This window comes from Cetorhinus maximus, chromosome 10 (assembly GCF_964194155.1).
Source record: "Cetorhinus maximus chromosome 10, sCetMax3.hap1.1, whole genome shotgun sequence".
Classification (NCBI taxonomy): Eukaryota; Metazoa; Chordata; class Chondrichthyes; order Lamniformes; family Cetorhinidae; genus Cetorhinus; species Cetorhinus maximus.
Genome location: NC_135888.1, coordinates 104727517 through 104749332, shown reverse-complemented (window position 1 = coordinate 104749332; position 21816 = coordinate 104727517). Strand labels below are relative to the sequence as shown.

At 44.0% G+C, this 21816-nt stretch overlaps 1 long non-coding RNA gene across 1 annotated transcript in view; it reads right to left on the bottom strand.

The window, feature by feature from the left end:
* LOC144685908 (uncharacterized) overlaps positions 1–21589 on the bottom strand; it is a 69832-nt gene extending 48243 nt beyond the window's left edge. Inside the window, exons 1-2 of the long non-coding RNA XR_013577811.1 lie at positions 21267–21589; positions 19518–19550 (exon numbers count right to left, since the gene is read on the bottom strand). This is a non-coding gene — a long non-coding RNA (uncharacterized LOC144685908). The remainder of the gene's footprint in view (positions 1–19517; positions 19551–21266) is intronic.
* Between the last annotated feature and the right edge of the window lie 227 nt (positions 21590–21816).

Below are 21816 nucleotides of genomic sequence, written 5' to 3'. Positions count from 1 at the left end.
GGGACTTTGTCGATAGCCTTCTGAAAGTCCAAATAAACCACTTCCACTGGCTCCACCTCATCAACTCTACTACTTACATTCTCAAAAAATCCCAGTAGATTTGTCAAGCATGATTTCCCTTTCATAAATCCATGCTGACTCTGACCAATCCTGCCATTGTTTTCCAAGTGCTCAGCTATTAAATCTTTTACCATGGATTCTAGAATTTTCCCCACTACCGACATCAGGCTGACTGGTCTATAATTCCTTGTTTTCTCTCTACCTCCCTTTTTAAATAGTGGGGTTACATTAGCTACCCTCCAATTTGTAGGAATTGTTTCAGAGTCTATAGAATCTCAGAAGATGACCACCAATGCATCCACTATTTCTAGGGCCACTTCCTTAAGTGCTCTGGGATGTAGATTATCAGGCCCTGGAGATTTATCGGCCTTCAATCCCATCAATTTCTCCAACACCATTTCCCTACTAATACTGATTTCTTTCAGTTCCTCCCTCTCACTAAACCCTGTGTTCCCCAACATTTCTGGTATGTTATTTGTGTCCTCCTTTGTGAAGACAGAACCAAAGTATGTATTTAGTTGGTCAGCCATTTCTTTGTTACCCATTATAAATTCCCCTGTTTCTGACTGTAAGGGACCTACATTTGTCTTCACCAATTTTTTTCTCTTCACATACCTATAGAAACTTTTACCCCTTCTTAATCAATCCCTTGGTCCTCCTTTGCTGAATTCTAAACTGCTCCCAATCCTCAGGTCTGTTTTTTTTTCTGGCCAATTTGTATGCCTCTTTCTTGGATCTAATATTATCTCTAATTTCCCTTGTAAGCCATGATTTGGCCACCTTTCCTGTTTTACTTTTGCGCCAGACAGGAATAAACAATTGTTGCAGTTCACCCATGCACTCTTTGAATGTTTGCCATTGCCTATCCACCGTCATCCCTTTAAGTAACATTTCCCAATCCATCATAGCCAACTCGCACCTCATACCATCGTAGTTTCCTTTATTAAGATTCAGGACCCCAGTCTCAGAATCAACTCCGTCTCTCCATCTTGATGAAGAATTCTATCATATTATGGTCACTCATCCCCAAGGGGCCTTGCTCAACTAGATTGCCAATTATTCCTTTCTCATTACACAATACCCAGTCTAGGATGGCCTGTTCTCTAGTTGGTTCCTCAATGTATTGGTCCAGAAAACCATCTCGTATACACTTCAGAAATTCCTCCTCTACGGTATTGTTACTAATTTGATTTGCCCAATCTATATGCAGATTAAAGTCACCCATAATTACAGATGTTCCTTTATTGTATGCATCTCTAATTTCCTGTTTAATGCCATTCCCAACATCACCACTACAGTTTGGGAGTCCATATACAACCCCCACTATGTTTTTTGTCCCTTAGTGTTTCTCAGCTCTACCCATACAGATTCCACATCATTGGAGCTAATATCTTTCTTCGCTATTGCGTTAATTTCCTCTTTAACCAGCAATGCAATTCCACCGCCTTTTCCTTTTTGTCTGTTCTTCCTAAATACTGAATACCCCTGGATATTCAGTTCCCATCCCTGGTCACCCTGCAGCCATGTCTCCGCAATCCCAACTACATCATACCTGTTTACATCTATTTGTATGGTTAATTCATCCACTTTATTGCAAATGCTCCTTGCGTTAAAGCACAAAGCCTTAAGGCTTGTCTTTTTAACATTACTTGTCCCGTTCCCACTATTTTTCACTGAGGTCTTGTTTGATTCTTGCCCTTGATTTCTCTGCCTATCACTTTTCTTATTCCCCTTTCTGTCTTTTGTTCTTGTCCTTGATTCCCCCTCCTCTGACTCCTTGCATAGGTTCCCATCCCCCTGCCATTTTAGTTTAAACCCTCCCCAACCACTTTAGCAAATATTCCCCCTCGGACATCAGTCCCGGTCCTGCCCAGGTGTAACCCATCCAGTTTGTACTGGTCCCACCTCCCCCAGAACCGGTCCCAATGTCCCAGGAATCTGAGTCGAGTACAGCTGGCTTCTTTTGATCTCACTGTTCTGAAATTGAATTGGATATGTGAAGATTTTCCAGATCGGTTGTGAGCTACACTTGGAATACCTCTTTTTGGTCAGGCTGTTTTAAGGTTAAGACATTGATCTTCTTCCTCTTTGACTTGTGAGCCTTGCATGTCTTGGTGCTAGGTGGATGTTCATCACCAATTGAACAAGTCGATGATTTGTCCAGCAGGCATCAGCCCTCTGCATGGATCGAGTGACACAAACATTACTTAGACCTTTGGAGGTGTCAATGTTTTGATCTGAGATGCTGCTGTCTGATTTTGTATTTGTCCTTCTGGAGGGAAACATTGTTTGTTATAATGAGGCCATGCTGAGCACACTTTGTCAGCAGGAGGACACCATTTACATTGACTTTTCCCACACAGTTTTTCCCCGCACATCAGAGCCACGGCCAACCCAGGCATTAAACTCCCACAGAAGAATGATCTTTATTTCTTTTGGGATAGCAATGAGGATCACATCAAGGTCAGAATAGAACTTTTCCTTAACATCTTCATCGGAGTTAAGGGTCCGGGCATAAGCGCTGATAACGGTGATATATTAGTTACATTAAGCTGTAGGTGAAGTCTCATGAATCTTTCATTTATACAATTAGGGAAATCTGGACGTGCTTCCAAGATCATATTCCCAATGGCAAAACCAAATCCATGGACATGATGGTCAGTGCCAGCCTTTCCTTTCCAGTATATACGTTCTATACATGGAATGGATGTACTTAAAAGGAGACTCTTTGCTGGGCACAACTTCATGGGCTCTGTTGGTTTTCGGTGCCTTGCATAATTGGCCGTCATTTGTGTGTGAACTTTGACAGATTATTTTGCTATAGTTCATTCTCAATCTTGTCCTAATTCAGTATTCATATATGTATATTGGATAATGATCAGGCACTGGAACTCCGGCTGACTTTTCTTCCCCTAACCAAGGAATTTTCGGATTATTTGTGGCACCCAGATCAATCTAGCCTGTATGGCTCAGTTACTCACCAGATACTCAGCTTTTGGAGGAAGCCTTCAATAAGGTTTCCACAACATGTGGCATATTAAATACAAATTGATTTTTCATATTGTTTGGTGCAACCAGATTACTGCATGTATTTTACCTAGGTAATTGATAATTATGTAATTTTGTGATGTCACATGTATTAGCATAACATGGATCAATTTCTTCCAGAGTTTTTTCCAGGCTTAGGGAGTTATTGCATAAAGAAAAAGCACATTTCATTCAGGTCCATATATACACAGGCTATTAACTTTGCTTAACAAAGCTTCCTGAGTAATTCACACAAATAATGGCGAAACTGTTTTCTGTGCATTTCGCTAACGTTTGCTGCTGATTAACTCATGTATTAGGAGAAGTTTATGGGCTAGATTTTCCTCATTATTAGTATCCTTCTTCTGCAATTGTGAGCATGAAAATGAGTAAATTGGGTGGTTGTGGCCACCCTGTTGCTGCAATGCCACCTGAAAAAAAGTTAGCACCGCAATCTTCCTTGGCAATTCCTGCCAAGCTGAAGTACCTCCGACCCCACCACATGTAAGTAAGGGTGAGTCTACTAAGCTCTTTACTTTGTTGTCCCCAATCCTGACCTCTGATAAGATCACCATTGCGTAAGTGGTGGTATGAGCAACACAGCAGAAACTACATTGGCTAGGTGGTCTTTGTGGTGTATTTGAAGTCTTATGAAACTTTTTCTGGGAAGACATTTCCTGCCAGTGGTTTTGAGTAATGAAGAAAGCTGCATTTTGAACCAGACAAATAGATTCCCCAATGGGAATCTGTCTCTTTTTAATTTGTGAAGAAGGGAGTATAGTAATTTAACAGGCTAGGTTTAGGAAGATAAAGTGAGGCATGATAGAAAACATTGGTTTCCAACATGTTGATATTTACACAACAAGGTTTACAGGCCTTGATGATCTTACTTAGAATTCTCTGCCTGTCAATGCCTCAAATAGTTGCATTTATTACCAGTGGCTGCTTGGAGAGTTATTCCAGCCACTGGGCATAGGAAACTTGAGTGGTTTTCTGCAACAAAATTAAAGTAGAATACAGCCCTACATCATTGAGGAGAGATAATCTAATTAAAGTGTCCATAACGTGGTAGCAATGCAGAATATTGAATTCTAGATGGACAGCTAGGCAGATTTATGATTATCCTTGCATGGAGGATAGGATTGATCTTTCACAAAAGGCTATCATGATTTGCTGCATATAGAATCATAGGATCTTACCACACAGAAGGAGACCATTCGGCCCATCATGCTTATGCCAGCTTTTTGACAGAGCTGTTCAATTAAGCCAATAACCCTTCTCTTTTTCAATTATTGCATGGCATAGAGGATGAAGAGCAGCAAAGGCAGTCTTCATCAGTTAAGGACTACATCAGGATCTCGCAGTTAAAAATGTCAGTGATCAACTCATTGTTCAGTGATTCTGCTGGGCTTCCTATACCCCTATCCTGAGACCATAGAAAAAGACTCTTAGCATAACTGCCCCTGTTACATTCCACCCCATTCCCTTCATCCTACGTTGAACATTCAAGCTATTCAGGCAACTTCCGTTTCAATGCCACTCTGATGATACAGAGTCATAAACTGCTATTATATAACAGACCAAAGTGCCAAATGCGATTAAATTAACTTGTTTCTGATGGGTAAGTAGGATAAAATCTCCACCCACTGTTCCCACCTGTATCTGACTTGAAAGCAATGGTGGTGAAAGAAAACAGGAGGCAGATCTCCATGATTTTACTGGGTTGTGATTATAATATTAAATAAAAATATTTATTCAGGCAACCATTTTCAGGTTGCAAAGCTGTTTCAACTCTCCAAAATGCAAATTAAATTCATTTTATAATAGTCATTTTACTTAACTTGTAATGTCTATTCATGCATGAGCGACTTTCCCAACTGCTAGGATGCCTAGCTTCTGAACTATAACTCCAAATTTTAAAATAATGATCACTGACACTTAACAGAGCATAATGGATTGGATGCAATCTCTGAGCCATTATGTGCAGTGAGTTTGGCATTGGTTGGTTGAAACATCGTTGCCATCTCTGTGGGAACATACATTTTAGTGTATGAAGTGGAAGAATGTTTGCATCTGCACTGGTATCCAAGTTTGCATGCAGGTTATGCTGGCCTTGCTTTTGTGGGGATATAGGCCAGAATTTTTCCGTCAGTGGGTTGGGGGCGGGGCCCGCTCGCTGATGTGAAAATGACGCGGGATGTTGTCGGGGGTAATCCCTGACGTCATCCCGCCCCATTTAAATATTCAGGAAGGCGGGCGGACAGCAAAATCAGCTGTCCACCCGCCGACCTGTTAATGGCCAATTGAGGCCATTGACAAGATAATTAAGCCGCTTAAAGGCCCTGCCTGTCCAACCTTACGGCTGGCGGGCAGGCCAGGAGCCCCGGCGGGCTTCTGAAAAAACATGAAACCTCATCCACTGGCAGGATGAGGTTTCATGTCTGTTTAAAAAACTTTAATAAAGTTTTTTGTCATATTTATTAACATGTCCCATCTCGTGTGACATTGTCACATGATGGGAGACATGTTAATAATTTTTTCATTATTCTATTTTTGAGGTTTATGAAACTTTCAGCGCTCTCCCTGTGACAGCACTTAGTCTCAGGGAGCAGTGCGTTCTTTCGTGCACATGCGTGAAAGAACACACTTTGACAGCTGGGGATTCCCTCCCCACCCCCTGCACAGGAAGCGCATAGCGCTTCCCGTCGGGCAGCCCGCTGGGCGGGCCTTAATTGGCCCGACCACTCAAAATGGCGGCGGGGCCCGCTTCAGCGGCAGTGATTGGCTGCCCACCCGCCGCCGAGTCAGTCAGGCCCACCTGCCCATCAAGGGCAAAGTTCTGCCCATAATCTGGACCATGGAAAAGGCTTCTGTTGGTACCACTGTGCTAATACATTCTTTGATGTTCAATGTGCTGAATATCTGGTCATTTTGTGTGTCGATGGTCTGGTCATCCTCATCATCTGACCGTATAGCTTGGCTATATAACCGTATAGCTTGGTTATATATTTTATGGATCTTGTCCTGATGCTGCCTTGGTTTTTTGGAATGCCGTATCTGTCCGGCCTTTGGCTGTGGCTTCTCACTAAACCACTTATGCTGGCCTTTGCTTTCCGTATTGGTGTTTTCAATGTCCTCTGGTGCCACATGCCTTGAAAATATAGTTAAAAGCTAGGCTATTTCTGGGTGCTTGTATGAGGCTGCACCACCTGCATTGTTTACTAGGCTTGCCTGCGCTGGCTGTTGTGCCAATGGTGGACAAATTATGCATAGCCTGTAGATTCTGAGTATCCAGTAGTATGGCTTTGTACTTGCATCTGAGTTATAGTAGTGCTCCCCTGGTGTAACTTTTAGGTTGGTCCAAGGGTTCTTTCTGGAATGATTCCATCAGAGTGAGTGCTATCATGAGCTTGATTATTCTGTCAGCTAGCTCCACTGGTGTGAAGTCACAACCATGTGGGTTATTTGTCTGAAGATAAGACTATATACAAGTAATATTAACTAGGAGGCTAGGTATACACGTCTGACTCCTTACATCTTTTGCTGTGGACTGAATACAAGTCATGGGACTATACATCACATTGTACCTCATATCACAACAACTTCTGGGCGACTCAAAGCGTTTTCCAAACAATGAAGTACTTTTGATGCTTAGTGACTTTTGTAATGTAGCTAACTCGACAGTCAATTTATGCACAGCAAACTTGCACAGAGAGCCATGTGATAATAATAACTAGGTCATCTGTATTTGTGATATTGATTGAGGAATAAACATTGGACAGGACATCATGGATAATTCCCCTACTCTTTTTCAAAATAGTGCTATGGGTTCTTTCATGTCCACCAGAGAGGACAAACATGGTTTGTCAGTCTAACGTCTCACTCGAACGGCGACACATTTGGCAGTGCAGCACTCCCCCTGTACTGCACTGGAGTGTCAGCCTTAATTTTTGTGAATCAAGTCCTAAACAGACACAAATCAAAATAAAACTACCAAATAAAATCAAAATGTGTTCTCAAAAAGTAAGAAAAAAACATTGTGGAGTGATTTTGAAGCAGTTATTTAAGCTCAGAGATCAGGTCACAGTTAAAAAACATTTCAGTCATGTGACTAAATGACAGTTTGTAACTCACTCCTGTGGATCAGGAAATGTTACATTGAGAGACAAGTGTAACTTGGCACAGTTTCACAGCAGCTTTGTGTGGTTTGTATCTGATCCAATACCTTTGGATTTATTTCTTCTCCAACTGTGTCATAATTGTATGTACTTTTCAATCAAGAAGGTCAGGGGTCAATGGGGTGGGGTGTGGCGCTTGGAGCAAGTCGGAGAATAGGGAGGGGGAGAGATGGCAAGGCAAGGTCGGGATGGAAGGGCTATAACCAATCGAAATCCATACCGTGGGTTACCTATCACCGTCCGAGTCACGGTGAACGACAGCGAAGGAGGATCACCTATGGATCGGGGCTTCTTCGCCAGGAGGATCCTGTTGAAGGCGTGCGGCTTCAAAGCTCCGGAGATCTTCACCCTGCAGGACTCCCGCAAAGGTGGTTATTTCGACGTGACGTTCAAGCGGGTGGCAGACTGCGTCCAGCTCCTGAGGGTGTTCGAGGAGAAGAGAGACCTGCCGGAGCTGAAGATCCTGACGGCGGAGCCGCACTTTTCTCTGCCGTTGCAACGGGAACGTGTGGTGATGGTGCATGTGTACAACCCCTTCGTCCCTGTCGCCGACGTGGTCACCTTCCTCACCAGGTACTTCGATAAGGTGGGGAGCGGCACCGAGATTCGAGACGACTTGGGGATCTGGACAGGCAAACGCCTGTTTAAGGTCACGCTAAAGACCGATGGTAAGGGAGCCATTTTCCACCCTCCTTCCAGTTTCGCTATCGGGGGAAACCGTGGCTACCTGGTCTACGCTGGGCAACCCAAGCATTGTCGCTCATGCGGCAAGGCTGGTCATGTGGCGGCCAACTGCAGCGCCTCCCTCTGCAAGATCTGCAAACAGGAAGGGCACCAGACAAAAGACTGCAAACAGGCCAAGTGCTGCAACCTGTGTGGCGAGGCACGTCACCTCTACAGGACCTGCCCCAAACGCTGCCGTACTTACGCACAGGCAGCCAAAGCCGACGAGGGGGATGCAGAAGAAATGTTTCGTGTCACTCCAACCACCAAGGCCCCCAGGGAGCTCAACGGGACAAAGGAGGACACAGAGAGAGACAAGGTGGAGAAAGAGATTGAGGCAACAGAGAGCCAATCAGCAGCACTACCCCCTGTACCTCCCAGTCCTCAGGACAGCGAATCAATGGAGGAGGAGGCAGCAGTGGAAAAGCAGCAGGGGGAGTGGCGGACGGTGAAGAACAAGAAAAGTAAGAAGGAGCGAAGAAGAAGCAAAGGCATTTCCCAGAGAAGCGGCAAGAGGCGTCCCCCATCCGACATGGATGACAAGGGCAGCAGCTCTTCGGATGATGAAGTGCCAGGGCGGCACCGACAGAAGAGGCGGCAAAGCTCCAGGGCGTTGGAGGACGAGACACCCGAGCTCCAGAAAATTGGAGACAACAAGGAGACCAGCGCACCCCAACTTTGCCTGCAACCTGAGGAGGCCAGTGCACCACAGCCCCTGGAATCTGGGAGCAGTGAGGCAATCATCGCACCCAGCTCCAGGAAGCCGGGAACAGCAACACCCCAGAGGGGGTGAGTTTTGGAGAAGCTTCTCCAGCAAAGGTCATCTCAAAACCCGCTCTCTACGTGAACCTCCAGATGCCACCGGAGCAGAACACTGCCAAGGAGATCTACCTCAGCCCATCCAAAGTGAAGGAATTTGAGCTCACTACGGGTATGAAGGAGCAGACTAAAGGTCTGGGACTCTCAGAGACAGTAGGTTTGGTAGGAGAATAAATGCTTTAAAATGGGTTTAAAGATTGTAACCATGAATGTGCGTAGCATTAAATCTACTACGCGATGTGTTGCGACCTTGGACTACCTAGCCAAGGTCAAAGCTGACCTGTTGTTTCTGCAGGAGTGTGCGATACCGCACCTCAGCTCCTACAGGCAATGGTCACGATGGTGGTCCCATGGGTCATCGATCTGGTCGGGCGGAAACGACTCTCGTTCCTCCGGCCTGGGTATTCTGCTGCGGGGAGGCAACTTCACCGTCTCCGAGGTTAAGGAGGTGGTGGGCGGGCGACTCCTCGTAGCAGACGTAATGTACAAGAACGCTCCACTCCGGTTAATTAACGTGTATGGCCCGGCACAAGGGGCTGAGCGGCTGGAGGTTTTTCAGCAGCTCCCACTGCTGCTGGCGACCTCCAGGCCGGTCATTCTGGGCGGTGACTTCAACTGCATCATCGATGCGGCTGGACGATCCGGCAGGGCCGGCAGCAGATTGGACGCTACGTCCAGATCCCTGATGGAAACAGTTAAGGATGCCAAGCTGCACGACGTCTTCAGCAACCCTGCAGACGGAACGCAGCGTAGATACACCTGGTCGCGGCCAGACGGGTCCATTCGTTCCAGGATAGACTTCCTGTTTGTGTCCCGTGCATTCACAGTCAGATCCACCGAGGTCAAGCCGGTGTTCTTCTCTGACCACTGCCTCCTACTGGCGGACTGCCACTTGGAGAAGGACCTGAGGGTGGGCAGGGGGGCATGGAAGCTAAATGTGCAACTGCTGACCCCAGAGAACATTGAGGAGCTCAAGAGGGATTACAAAGGTTGGAGAACCGTGAAACCCCTCTTTGAGTCCCTGACACACTGGTGGGAAGCGATCAAGGGAAGCATCAAGAGGTTTTTCATCCTCAAAGGCACCCAGAAAGCTAGAAAGGAACAGAGGGAAATGTCCCGACTCCAGAAAAAGATGCAGAATCTGCTCCGGCTGCAGTCGATGGGGGTCGATGTCAAGGAGGAGCTCCAAGAGGTGAAGGGCCAGCAAGCCTCGCACTTTGCCTCGGAGGCCACCAAGATCATCTTCCGTTCCAGAGTCCGCTCTGTGGAGCAGGATGAGACGTGCTCACGTTTCTTCTTCCAAAAGGTACACAGAGAGCGCTCTGTGATCAGCAGCCTGAAGGAAGAAGACGGCTCAGTAAAGTCATCACGGTCCGACATTCTGAGGATCAGCAAATCCTTTTATGCCGGATTGTATGACGTGAAGCCCAAGGACAGCACGGCCTCCCGGTCCTTCCTGTCCTCTATCACGGAGGTCTTAGACGACAGTACGCGGGAGAGCCTGGACAAACCGCTAACTCCTGATGAACTGACTAAGGCCCTTGAGCCCTTCGAGAAGAGTAAAACTCCCGGAAGCAACGGCTTGCCGGCGGAGTTGTATTCGGCTCTGTGGGACTTGATCGGCCCAGACCTGCTAGGAGTGTACGAGAGTATGCTCCTGGCCGGTAGTATGTCAGAATCCATGAGGAAAGGCATCATCACCCTCATCTACAAGCACAAGGGGGAAAGGGAGGAAATTAGAAATTGGCGACCCATTTCACTGTTGAATGTGGACTATAAGATTCTGTCCAAGGTCATCGCCAATCGGGTCAAATCCGCTCTGGAATTGGTGATTCACCCTGACCAGACCTGCTTTGTGCCAGGCAGGAAGATCTCTGACAGCCTGGCGCTGCTCAGGGATACGATTGCCTATGTACAGGACAGGGGTGTGGATACCTGCCTCATCAGCTTGGATCAGGAGAAGGCCTTTGACAGAATATCGCACACCTACATGGGGGATGTGCTCTCCAAAATGGGGTTTGGGGAGGGAATTCGAAATTGGATCCAACTGCTCTACACTAACATCAGTAGCGCAGTCTCAATCAATGGGTGGGAAACAGATAGCTTTCCGATAAAATCTGGAGTCAGGCAGGGCTGTCCTCTCTCGCCTGTCCTTTTCGTGTGTTGCATAGAACCCTTTGCCGAGTCCATCAGGAAGGATCCGGGCATAAGAGGAGTGACGATCCCAGGCAGTGGAGGCACTCAGGTAAAAGCCTCCCTGTACATGGACGACGTCGCCGTCTTCTGCTCGGATCCGCTGTCGGTGCGCAGACTGATGCACATCTGCGACCAGTTCGAACTGGCCTCGGGAGCCAAGGTAAATCGTGGGAAGAGCGAGGCCATGTTCTTTGGGAACTGGGCTGACCGATCCTTTGTCCCCTTCACTGTCAGGGCTGACGGCCTGAAGGTGCTGGGGATATGGTTCGGAGGGACCGGGGCATGCGTTAGAAACTGGAAGGAGCGAGTGGCTATGGTGAAAAGGAAACTGGGCATGTGGGAGCGACGCTCCCTCTCCATTGCGGGTAAGAACCTGGTCATCAGGTGTGAGGTACTCTCGCTGTTGCTGTACGTGGCGCAGGTCTGGCCCATTCCAGACTCCTGCGCGATGGCGATCACTCGAGCCATCTTCCGCTTTATCTGGAGGTCGAAAATGGATCGTGTCCGCAGGGACGCGATGTACAAGCCTCTAGATAAAGGGGGAAAAAACGTGCCCAACATCGCCCTCATACTGATGGCCACCTTTGTGTGTGGCTGCATCAAGCGGTGCGTAGACCCTCAGTACGCAAACACCAAGTGTCACTACGTGCTGAGGTTCTACCTGTCCCCGGTGTTGGGAAGGATGGGTCTGGCCACGCTGCCGCGGAACGCTCCAAGTAGTTGGACCGTGCCGTACCACCTGTCCCTGGTGGAAAAATTTATGCAGAAAAACACCTTTGACCACAAGTCCATCAGGCAGTGGTCAGCACGTAACGTCCTAGAGGCCCTGAGGGAAAAGGAGAGGGTGGACCCTGTGGGATGGTTCCCCGAGCAGACTGTCAAAGTCATTTGGCAGAATGCCTCATCGCCAGAACTTTCCAACAAGCACCAAGACGTAGCTTGGCTGTTGGTGAGAAAGGCCCTCCCCGTCAGATCCTTCCTACACGCCAGGAGTCTCACCCCCTCTGCACGTTGCCCTCGAGGTGGCTGTGGTGGGGAAGAGACCGTTGTTCACCTCCTTGTGGATTGTGCCTTTGCAAAGAAAGTCTGGAGAGAGATGCAGTGGTTGCTGTCGAGGTTCATCCCGAGCAGTTCTGTGACACAGGACTCTGTGCTCTACGGGCTGTTCCCAGGGACACACACCGAGACAAACATCAACTGCAGCTGGAGGATTATCAACTCGGTGAAAGACACGCTTTGGTCTGCCCGAAACTTGTTGGTCTTCCAGCACAAAGAGTTGTCCCCGACCAATTGTTGCGGACTGGCACAATCCAAAGTCCAGGACTACGTGCTGAGGGACGCACTAAAGCTTGGGGCAGCTGCCGCAAAGGCGCAATGGGGAAGGGTCGCTGTCTAAGACCTTTCTGCCACAGCGCACCGAGAGACTGGGAACTGTTTAGAGCCCCTCGGGCTGTACAGCTCAAAATGAAAGGCTGTAAATGATTGTAATATTGTTTGTACTGATGCACCTGGTGATACATTTTGTAAAAGTTTAACCTGGATTGTACCCTTGTAATGGTGTTTTTGAAATGGTTTGGAATGTGATTGAAGATATTTTATGAATAAAGTATATTTTTGCAAAAAAAAAAAAAATTAACAATGATTTTCATGCTCACCTATTAGAATGAGACTTGGACTCACAACCTTCTGACTCAGAGTGACAGTACTACCATCTGAACCACAGCCAACTCTGCTGTCAACACCCATTTGGGTACAACTCTAAAGAGGGTGAATGTGTGCAAAAGTCATTTAAGGTGGCAGGACAGGTTGAGAAGGTGGTTAATAAAGCATACAGTATCCTGGCTGTATTAATAGGGGCATAGAGTACAAGAGCAGGGAGGTTATGATGAACTTGTATAAGTCACTATTTCGGTCCTCAGCTTGAGAATTGCATCCAGTTCTGGGTGCCACATTTTAGGAAGGATGTGAAAGCATTGGAGAGTGCAGAAAAAATCCATGGGAATGGTTCTTGGGATGAGGAACTTAAGTTGTGAAGATAGACATGAGAAGTTAGGACTTTTTTCCTTGGAGAAAAGACTGAGAGGAGATTTGATAGAAGTATTCAAAATCATGGGGGTTCTGGACAGAGTAGATAGGGAGAAACTGTTCCCTCTCATGAATGGATTGAGAACAAGAGGGCACAGATTTAAAGTGATTGACAAAAGAAGCAAAAGTGATATGAGAATAAACTTTTTCATGCAGCGAGTGGTTAAGGTCTGGAATGCATTGCCTAAGGGTGTGGTGGAGGCAGATTCAATTAAAACATTCCAAAGAGAATCAGAATGTTATCTGAAAGGGAAGAATGTGCAGGATTATGGGGAGAAGGCAGGAGAATGGCACTAAGGAAATTGGTCATTCGGAGATCCGGTGTAGACACGATGGGCCGAGTGGCCTCCTTCTGTGCTGTAACAATTCTGTGTGGTTATTTATTTATTCTTTATGATCCTCTCTTAACTCTCAACTTTTTAATCAAGCTGTTATCAACCCCTCCTAATATCTCCTTCTTTGGCTTGATCTTTTTTTCTATGAAGTGCTTTGGGGAATTTTTCTACATTAAAAGACCATATAAATACTGCATGTTGTTGCAGTAGTAGCAATAATATTAATAGTAATAATAGTGTGAGATTTGAAAGTTTAAACCTTTTGGGTGCCATGACAAAATCTATTTAAAAAAAAATTATACTTCATTCATAAAATTTACAAAAGTGCACTGCATAACAATTCAGATTGACATTACATAAAGTGCAATACAGTTTAGTTTCTTTCAGTACAGTCTGTGGAGTTCTGAGATGCCTCACTGCTCTTACAATTATAGATTATATTTACAATATATATTTCACATTAAACATTCTCTGGTACATCAGCCCAGGGGGTTTTACACAGATTCCAGCCCCTCAGAGTATTATGGTGGGAAGGCTTTAAACTGTGACCTTTCACCACTGGGTCTTTGCAGCAGCTGCCACAAGCTTTAGTGTGCCCCTTAGTAAGTAATCCTGGACCTTCGAATACGCCAGTCTGCAACACCAAGCTGTAAACAGTGCTTTGCACTGGAAGACCAACAAGTTTTGGGCAGACCAAAGGGTGTCTTTCAACAAGGAGATGGTCTTTCAGCAGCAGTTGATATTTGTCACAGTGTGTGTCCTTGGAACAGCCCAAAGAGCACCTCTTCCTGTGTTCTGGAGCTGCTTTCAGACCTCCTTTGCAAAGGCACATTCCAGAAGGAGGTGGATGATGGTCTCTTTCCCACCACATCTGACTCAATGGCAACATATGGTGGCGTGAGGCTCGGGGTGTGTATGAAGAATCTGATGGGAAGGGTCCTTCTCACCACCAGCCATGTTATGCCTTGATGCTTATTTGAAAGTTCTAGCGATAGGGCATTTTGCCAAATGACTTTGAAAGTTTGTTTAGGGAACCATCTGACAGTATCCACCATCCCTTTCGCCCACAGGCCCTCAAGGACGTTACATCTGGACCACCACCAGATGGGACTTGTGGTTAAAGGTGTTTTTCTGCACAAACTTTTCCACCTGGGTCAGGTGGTACAACATGGTTCAACTGAATGGAGCACGCCACAGCAACGTGGCCAGACCAGATTTTGCAACACTGAGGACAAATAGAACTTTAGCACATAGTGACACTTTGATGAAAAGCTGTAGCTATGAGGATAGATTGGAGAGGTTGGGACTGTTTTCCTTGGAAAAAAAAAGGCTGAGAGGAGACTTGATAGAGGTATTCAAGATCCTGAGGGGTATGGACAGTGTAAATAGTGAGGAAACTGTTCCTACTCAAGAGAATATCAAGAACTAGAGGGCACAGATTCAAAATAATTTGCAAAAGGGGTAAATGTGATGTGAGGAAATACATTTTTACCCAGAGGGTGGTTGGACTCTGGAACAAACTTCCTGAAAAGCTGCTGGAGGCAGGTTCAATTGAGGTATTCAAAAAGGAATTGGATTGCTATGTGAAAAGAGAGAATAAGCAAGGTTACGAGGATAAGACAGAGGAGTGGGACCAAGTGGAATACTCTTTCACAGAACAGTGCAGACTTGATGGGCCAAATTGCCTCCTTCTGCACTGTGAAGATACTGTGGTACCTTGTGTTTCAACACCAAGAGTCTAGGCACAGGTTGATGCAGCCACACATCAGGATGAGGGCGGTGTTAGGTATGTTTCCTCCCTTCCCCACTCCATCTTGAGATTTGTACATTGTGTCCCTGCGGGTAAGGCCCAATTTTGATCTTGCCATTACAGATATCTGTCCAGGGTGAAAACTCCTGTTACTTACAGGTGATTATGAAGAACCATGTTTACAGAAGACAATGGATTGCATGCTGACTGATTGTCTGATACAATGATTGGACAGAGGAACAACCATATTGAAACTAAAAAATGCTGTTGAAAATGGAACAGGCTTAAAGACTACAGCCACTTGAAAACTGCAGAAAGAAACTATCAGAAGTTCTCTAACAAGTTTTGGTCTTACTGATGAAGGGGGCCATCAGGCAAAGAAAGTGCGAGACTGCAGAAATGGAAATGCTTATAGACAACCACTAAGAATATGTAAGTAGAGGATATTGGGGAAGAAAGGAGCACTGCAGTTGATGGTTAGAGCAACAGGAGTTCACCTCAAAAAGGGGATAATTTCAAAGAAGGCAACAGCCTGCAATGCAACAAACTGATTACCCATTAAAGCTCAGAGATCACTCAGAAAGATTGTACAAACTTGTGCTAATCATTAAAGTAGAGTTGTTTAGCCTTACAATGACTTGTTCATGTAGCACTTTTCTACAGTTACCATCCAGAGTTCAGCAACCCTTTGAACCAGTGTTGGATGGTTTTGACAGACCTTACAGTAGTGAAGCACCAAATGTTCAAGTTATACCTCAGTCTGCTTCACAGGAAAAAAATTCTGAAATTAGGCTTAGTAACACGGGCTGGAACACCTCTAAAAAGTATGATTTTTAATTTTTCCTTTATGTTTATTCCTGCAGGTTGCTTGCACTCTTCAAGAGGAGACAGACTTGATAACATTCTTTGATTTAAGCATACACTGCTGGCATTGAGTATAATTAGGCCAGGTACAGACTCCCTTTGCAATACCATAATAATATGCTTAAATCTCAACTTCAGTAGAGCATTCCTCACTGCACCAGAATGTATTTGCATTTACACAGAAAATAGCAGAATATAAATCCAATTATAATTGTGTTCTGATATATTTTAAACACTCATCAAACTATACTGACTGCCCCACAATATAATAGGAAAGATTGAAACAAAGCTGAGAAAGCAGGCATCAAAGAGCTATAGGAAAAGAAGTGGTCTCATCAAATAATTACCATTCATTTTCTCCTTTTATCCCTTTCCTCTATTTTCATTTTAACCAATATCCAAATGAAAAGTTGAACACATTTACTTGCTTTTTCTAATTTTAGTTTCCCATACAAGCAGTGTCACTGATTGTTAAGATTTCATTTCAATCTGGTTGAAATGAGATTCTGTACACCATTGGGCAATTAGTAGATTTTCTTTAACCTGCCTGTCAGCTAATCCTCATAATACTTCCTTTTTACTTTCCTTCCTTTCCATCTTATATTTTTGCTTCTTGATCTGCTGCATCAACTCTTTTCATCCTTGTTACAGTGTGCACCTGAGCCATTATCAGATTAGACTGATGATCATAAATATGTACCTGCAAAGTAAAGGTTGAAATGTTTTGCTGTGCTGGATTTGTAATCCCATTTCTTATGTGGATTCACAATTAACTGCGCATTGGGATTTCCAAATTGATGGAGAAAATGTTGAATAGATGATGGCACCAAGGACTGATGCCAATATGGTTTATAGTGATTATATCAACAAGTAAAAGATTAATTTGCACAAGTATTTAAGTGGTAGTTAACAGAATATCGCAAGAATTGATATTATGTGCTCCTATTCAAGATGGAATCTAATGCCTTGTTTGCCAATCATCTCATCACGATTCACCTTCCTTCTTTGCATTGACTCTATGCTTCTCCAGCACAACTCCTCTAGAGTTGACTCTACAACTTAAACTTCAAACTGGTCTCTGCCATTAAACCCAAAGAACAAAGAAACTGCAGATGCCTACCTAGCCTCCTGGAGAGTCAATTCCCCTAGTAACACATATAACCCATTTCCTGAACCATTAGAACGATAGGTATTTCTGTTCAATGGATAAAAGCTGTTGTGTGTTTTTAGCTACTGATGAGTTTAAACTGTTGTTTCCTGCATGACATTTCTAAGGGACAAGAGATGAAATTAAGATCATTCTAGGTGGTTAATGTGATTTTGCTGTTAGTCTGCATACCTGTTTCTACCTATCTATTGTTCTGACCAATCTGATATTAAGACCTCACATAGGATGGCTTCCACACAATGTGGGAAGTCTCCTATCCATCTGCTTTTTCCTGCATTTCCATTGTCTAGACTGATCTCCAATTTAATATCTTAATAGGACAATGATCCCATGATGTGATTAACTTCTGACTTGCAATCTGTGTGTTTAAACATGATCACTTTAATGATTTGCAAAGCAGGGTGGTTAATATCACCAAGCAAGAGATGACAATTTTACCTCTATGCCCAATAATCATACGCCATTCTTTGTTCCAAAAACATGACAGGTGTGTGTATCAGAAATAAAAGAAAAATCAATAGACTTATCACCATCACCTCACCTGATTTTTGCATGGATTTTGGAATCAGAAATGAGGGGAAGTAGAGTCATCAGCATTTCTGTTATGTGCTATGTAAGTTTGCACATGCTGACATGTGGAAGGTGGAAGGTAGCAGGAAAGGCACTCCAGTGAAGTGAGGCACGAGCATAAAACAAAACCTGGTTTATCCTATGTAAAATACGTTAATGAACAGGATGTGGTTTCTAACTAAGATTCATCTATTTCATTCCATTCCTCATACCATAACAATAAATAAAATGCGACCTTGTTTCAGGTGAAATCTCACTTTCAATCCAGCTGTTCCTAAACTCACTGGCTATACCATTCTTGGTTTCAGGATATATGAGTCCACGTCCCAGCATGGAGTCTCTTACCTGGATATTCCATGGCTGTTCTGATTTAACCATAGCCTTGACAGATTGAAGGTAATCTCAGAGAAACAGAGGGAGTTTAGGGGACCATTGCAGAAATTCTACCCTACTGTTTCACTGACTCAGATCTCTACTCCCAAAATCTATTTATATGCAAAAACATTTCTTAGTACATTATCCACTCTTCCACTGGTGTTGACTAAAAGAAAAGTCCATGTATATTGATGGCTAAGGATGATTTCTCAAGAAAATAACTATTTCAGCTCACCAACCCTTGAGGTTTTCCCGTGGTTTACAAACTTCATTAACATTCAAAAGATAGACAATCTGATGGCTGTACTCTCTTTTTAATAATTCATCAGCATTTTTGATTATCTTAACTTCCAGCAATTATTTTATGTTTACCATCATTAAGATTGAGTCAGAGCAAAGCTATATTTGATAGATATTATAAATTGACAACAATGATGTGCAAGAACCTCAAGGAGGAAAAATCTGCTAATGTTAAAGAAAACTGTGAACTTTCCTACCAACAGTGTCTTTACTTCATAACTATTTATTTGGCTTTGGTCATGAAGGGTGCTACATAAATGCAAATTCATTCGTTATATCAAGCATCAAACTGAATTCAACCTTTTCAGCACATTGCAGTCTGAGAGACACAGCCTGACAGCAAGGTTGTGCCTACTTAGGACAGTGAAGGCTGTTTCATCGCCTGTATTAGTACATTAAGATTTGAGTACTGCAACAAATTAGCATACTGGCCTTTCACATTTTGAAGCACTGTTTCATTCCAGCCCAGATTAATACTGTGAAAATCTCCATCTAGCAACTTGGTCATTTGTGAATTGAGTATGGGCTATCGGTAATCAAGCTCCTGTTATGGAGGAGTCCACAGTTTAACAGTGCTCACAATTCATCATAGCCTGAATATGAACATCAGTTTCATCAATATGAGCTCAAGTGTATTTGCTGTGAGAAATGAAAATGTCACACTGCTTCACTAAGTTGAGGGCAATCTTTGAACATTGAAGTTATACAGCACCTTCATCAGCACCAAATGTTTGGAAACATAAAAGAAAAATCAAAAATCCTCCTTACTTTCTTTAAAAAGACTGCTTTACGTGTTTAAAAAGAATAATGTAACTACATTTTCAGCATTACATACTTGGCCTAAATATTGCTCATGTTTTACTTTAAATTCAAAAACCAAGTATTCTAGAGCAGATTATTTCTTGAGTCCTGGTCATTAGTGATGAAGACATTCTTCAGTAATTTTAGGGGTGTTAATGATATTCTTAGCATTAAAGAAAACATGTTTGCACATTTTTGAACATTAAAATTATATGCAATTGCTTCTGTTGTTTCCTTTTCCTTTTAGGTGGTAGTTTACTACTTACATGCTCAAGCTTGTCTTTATATGAGCTCAGTTCCTGGAATAAAGGAAGAAGAGAAGGAGAGGTAATATTTACCTAGACAAGAATATGAAGAAATATTGAGAACAGAAGCTGTGGCCAAAGTTCAGTTCTTACCAGGAACCTTGCACAATCTGAAAAAGGAATGAGACAAGGAGCAGAGGGAGCCCAACAGGAAGTTTCAACACTGAATTCTAGCTTTCTTTCAAAATTACTTTTCAGCTAAGCCAATATTTTCTAAATGATGCAAGCACATTTAAAACAAAAACACTTAATGTTATTTCCATGTTGCATGTCAGGAAGATTACCCTAGTGTATTGAATATATTTTCATTATTTTCCCAGAATAAATCACACCTGGAACTAATGGCACACTAATCATTTACATAATATATGCATTTTTTCGGCTAGATGAGGATGTCGCAATGTTGTGCCGTTGCCATATGTTCCAATAATGCTGGCAATTGCAAATGAATTCACTCCAAATTTCCTGAACAGTCTGTTACTTACAGTAAAGACCCTGCTGGGTTGCCAGGAAGCGGATAAGCATGGATTCCTTCAGATTTTCAACATTAGAGCAATCTATACTAGGATTGTAGAATGAGTACTGGCAAGATCCTTGCTATTACAAATTCCAATACTAAGACAAGCTAAAACAAATTGTTAACTCCATCCTACATTTTGGAGAATTGTTGCAACATAATAATAACACTGTTAAGCACTACTAGCGAGTATTCAGAGTAAGCTTTCAATTATGTTATGAATAATCCAAATTACTTTACATTGCAACTGAATGATTTAATGATCATTTGATCCCAAACTGAAAAAGTATGGGGAAGAAATTGTCTAGCCTGTGAAAACTGACATGGAGAGCACAATTAACCAGAGTCAATTCACTTCATTGTAGGTAGAACTTTGTGCTGTCACTCTATTAAGTGATCATATGGCCAGTGCTCCCCATTCTATTCATTGTGTATCTGGGGTTTGCTTTAATTTAATTGTAAGACTTAGGTTACAGTTACAGACTAAGTTGGGAGAGCTGATCTAAAAGGGACTGTCAGTTCAGACGAGCTACAGACCACACTGGGTACAAGTGTGTTTCCACAAGCTTCACAGAATTTATTAAGTTTACCACAATAAGTACAAATCACGATACTTAACAAAAGGCAGTAGTACCCAGTCGCAGAACTGTAGAACACAGGTCCTTGACCTCTATTTGACTGCTGAGCTCATCTCTTCCCTATTCTCTTCTTCCCAACGATGCACACTTTGGGCTGAATTCTTTCTGGTCCCGGCGGGTGTGGTTCCTGTGGGGGTGGGGGGGAGCACATAAAATAGGGTGGGTGCTTACAACATCGCCTTCTGGCCCACCCCGGAACTCATCCCCATAATACCGGGGGTGGGCCGGTGAGCACCGAGATCAGCAGCCTGCTCGTCATATTTAAATGAACAATCAAAGGTTAATTAGGCTTGCCACCAAGCCAATTGACTCTGATAATACATTGCTAATGCCATAAAATGTTTGGCGAGGGCAGCCAGGTGGGAGTTTGCAGCCCGATTTTTTCACTTAAATCTTTTAAGGAATTGGGGCGGTGGGTCGCTTTTCAGGGGCTACCCTTTGCCAATTGTGGGGTGACCTCCCTAAGGCCAAACCCCACACACCACTCCCTCCCTCACCCCACAGCCCCACTCCCTAATCTATTGAAACCCTCCTGGCCCAAGACACCGGACTTACCTGCTCAAGGGATCTAGGGATCCATGGGCCTTGGTCTTCTTCTGCAGTCCCAGCAGCACAACTGACACCTTCCTGGCACTGCTAGGACTGATGGGGCTGACGATCGATCAGACCAGTCAGTGAAGAGCTGAAGACCCACTTGGCACCCAATATTCAGCCCTGCTGTGCTCTATGGGTACAGGGCAGGTCAGCATGGAGCAGATTTCCTGAACCAGATGGGCCTTTATAGCAATTGATGATAGCTGTCGTGGTTACCATCTCCTGAGGCAAGCAGATGAGCAGATTTATCAATTGAACTTAAATTCCGCAAGCTGCCACACTAGGATTTGAATCCATGGCCACAGGGCATTAGCCTAGGCCTCTAGATTATTAGACCAATGACTTTGGCACCACACCACCATCTTCCCCTATCACTTGTACAGAGCTTTAACTAACAAACAACTGAATTTACCCAACATGCTTTGTGGTTATGTTACATACAGAATACAATGTTAACAGACATACTCAAGGACATGACAACTAAGTTCTAACAGTACTATAATTATAAAAA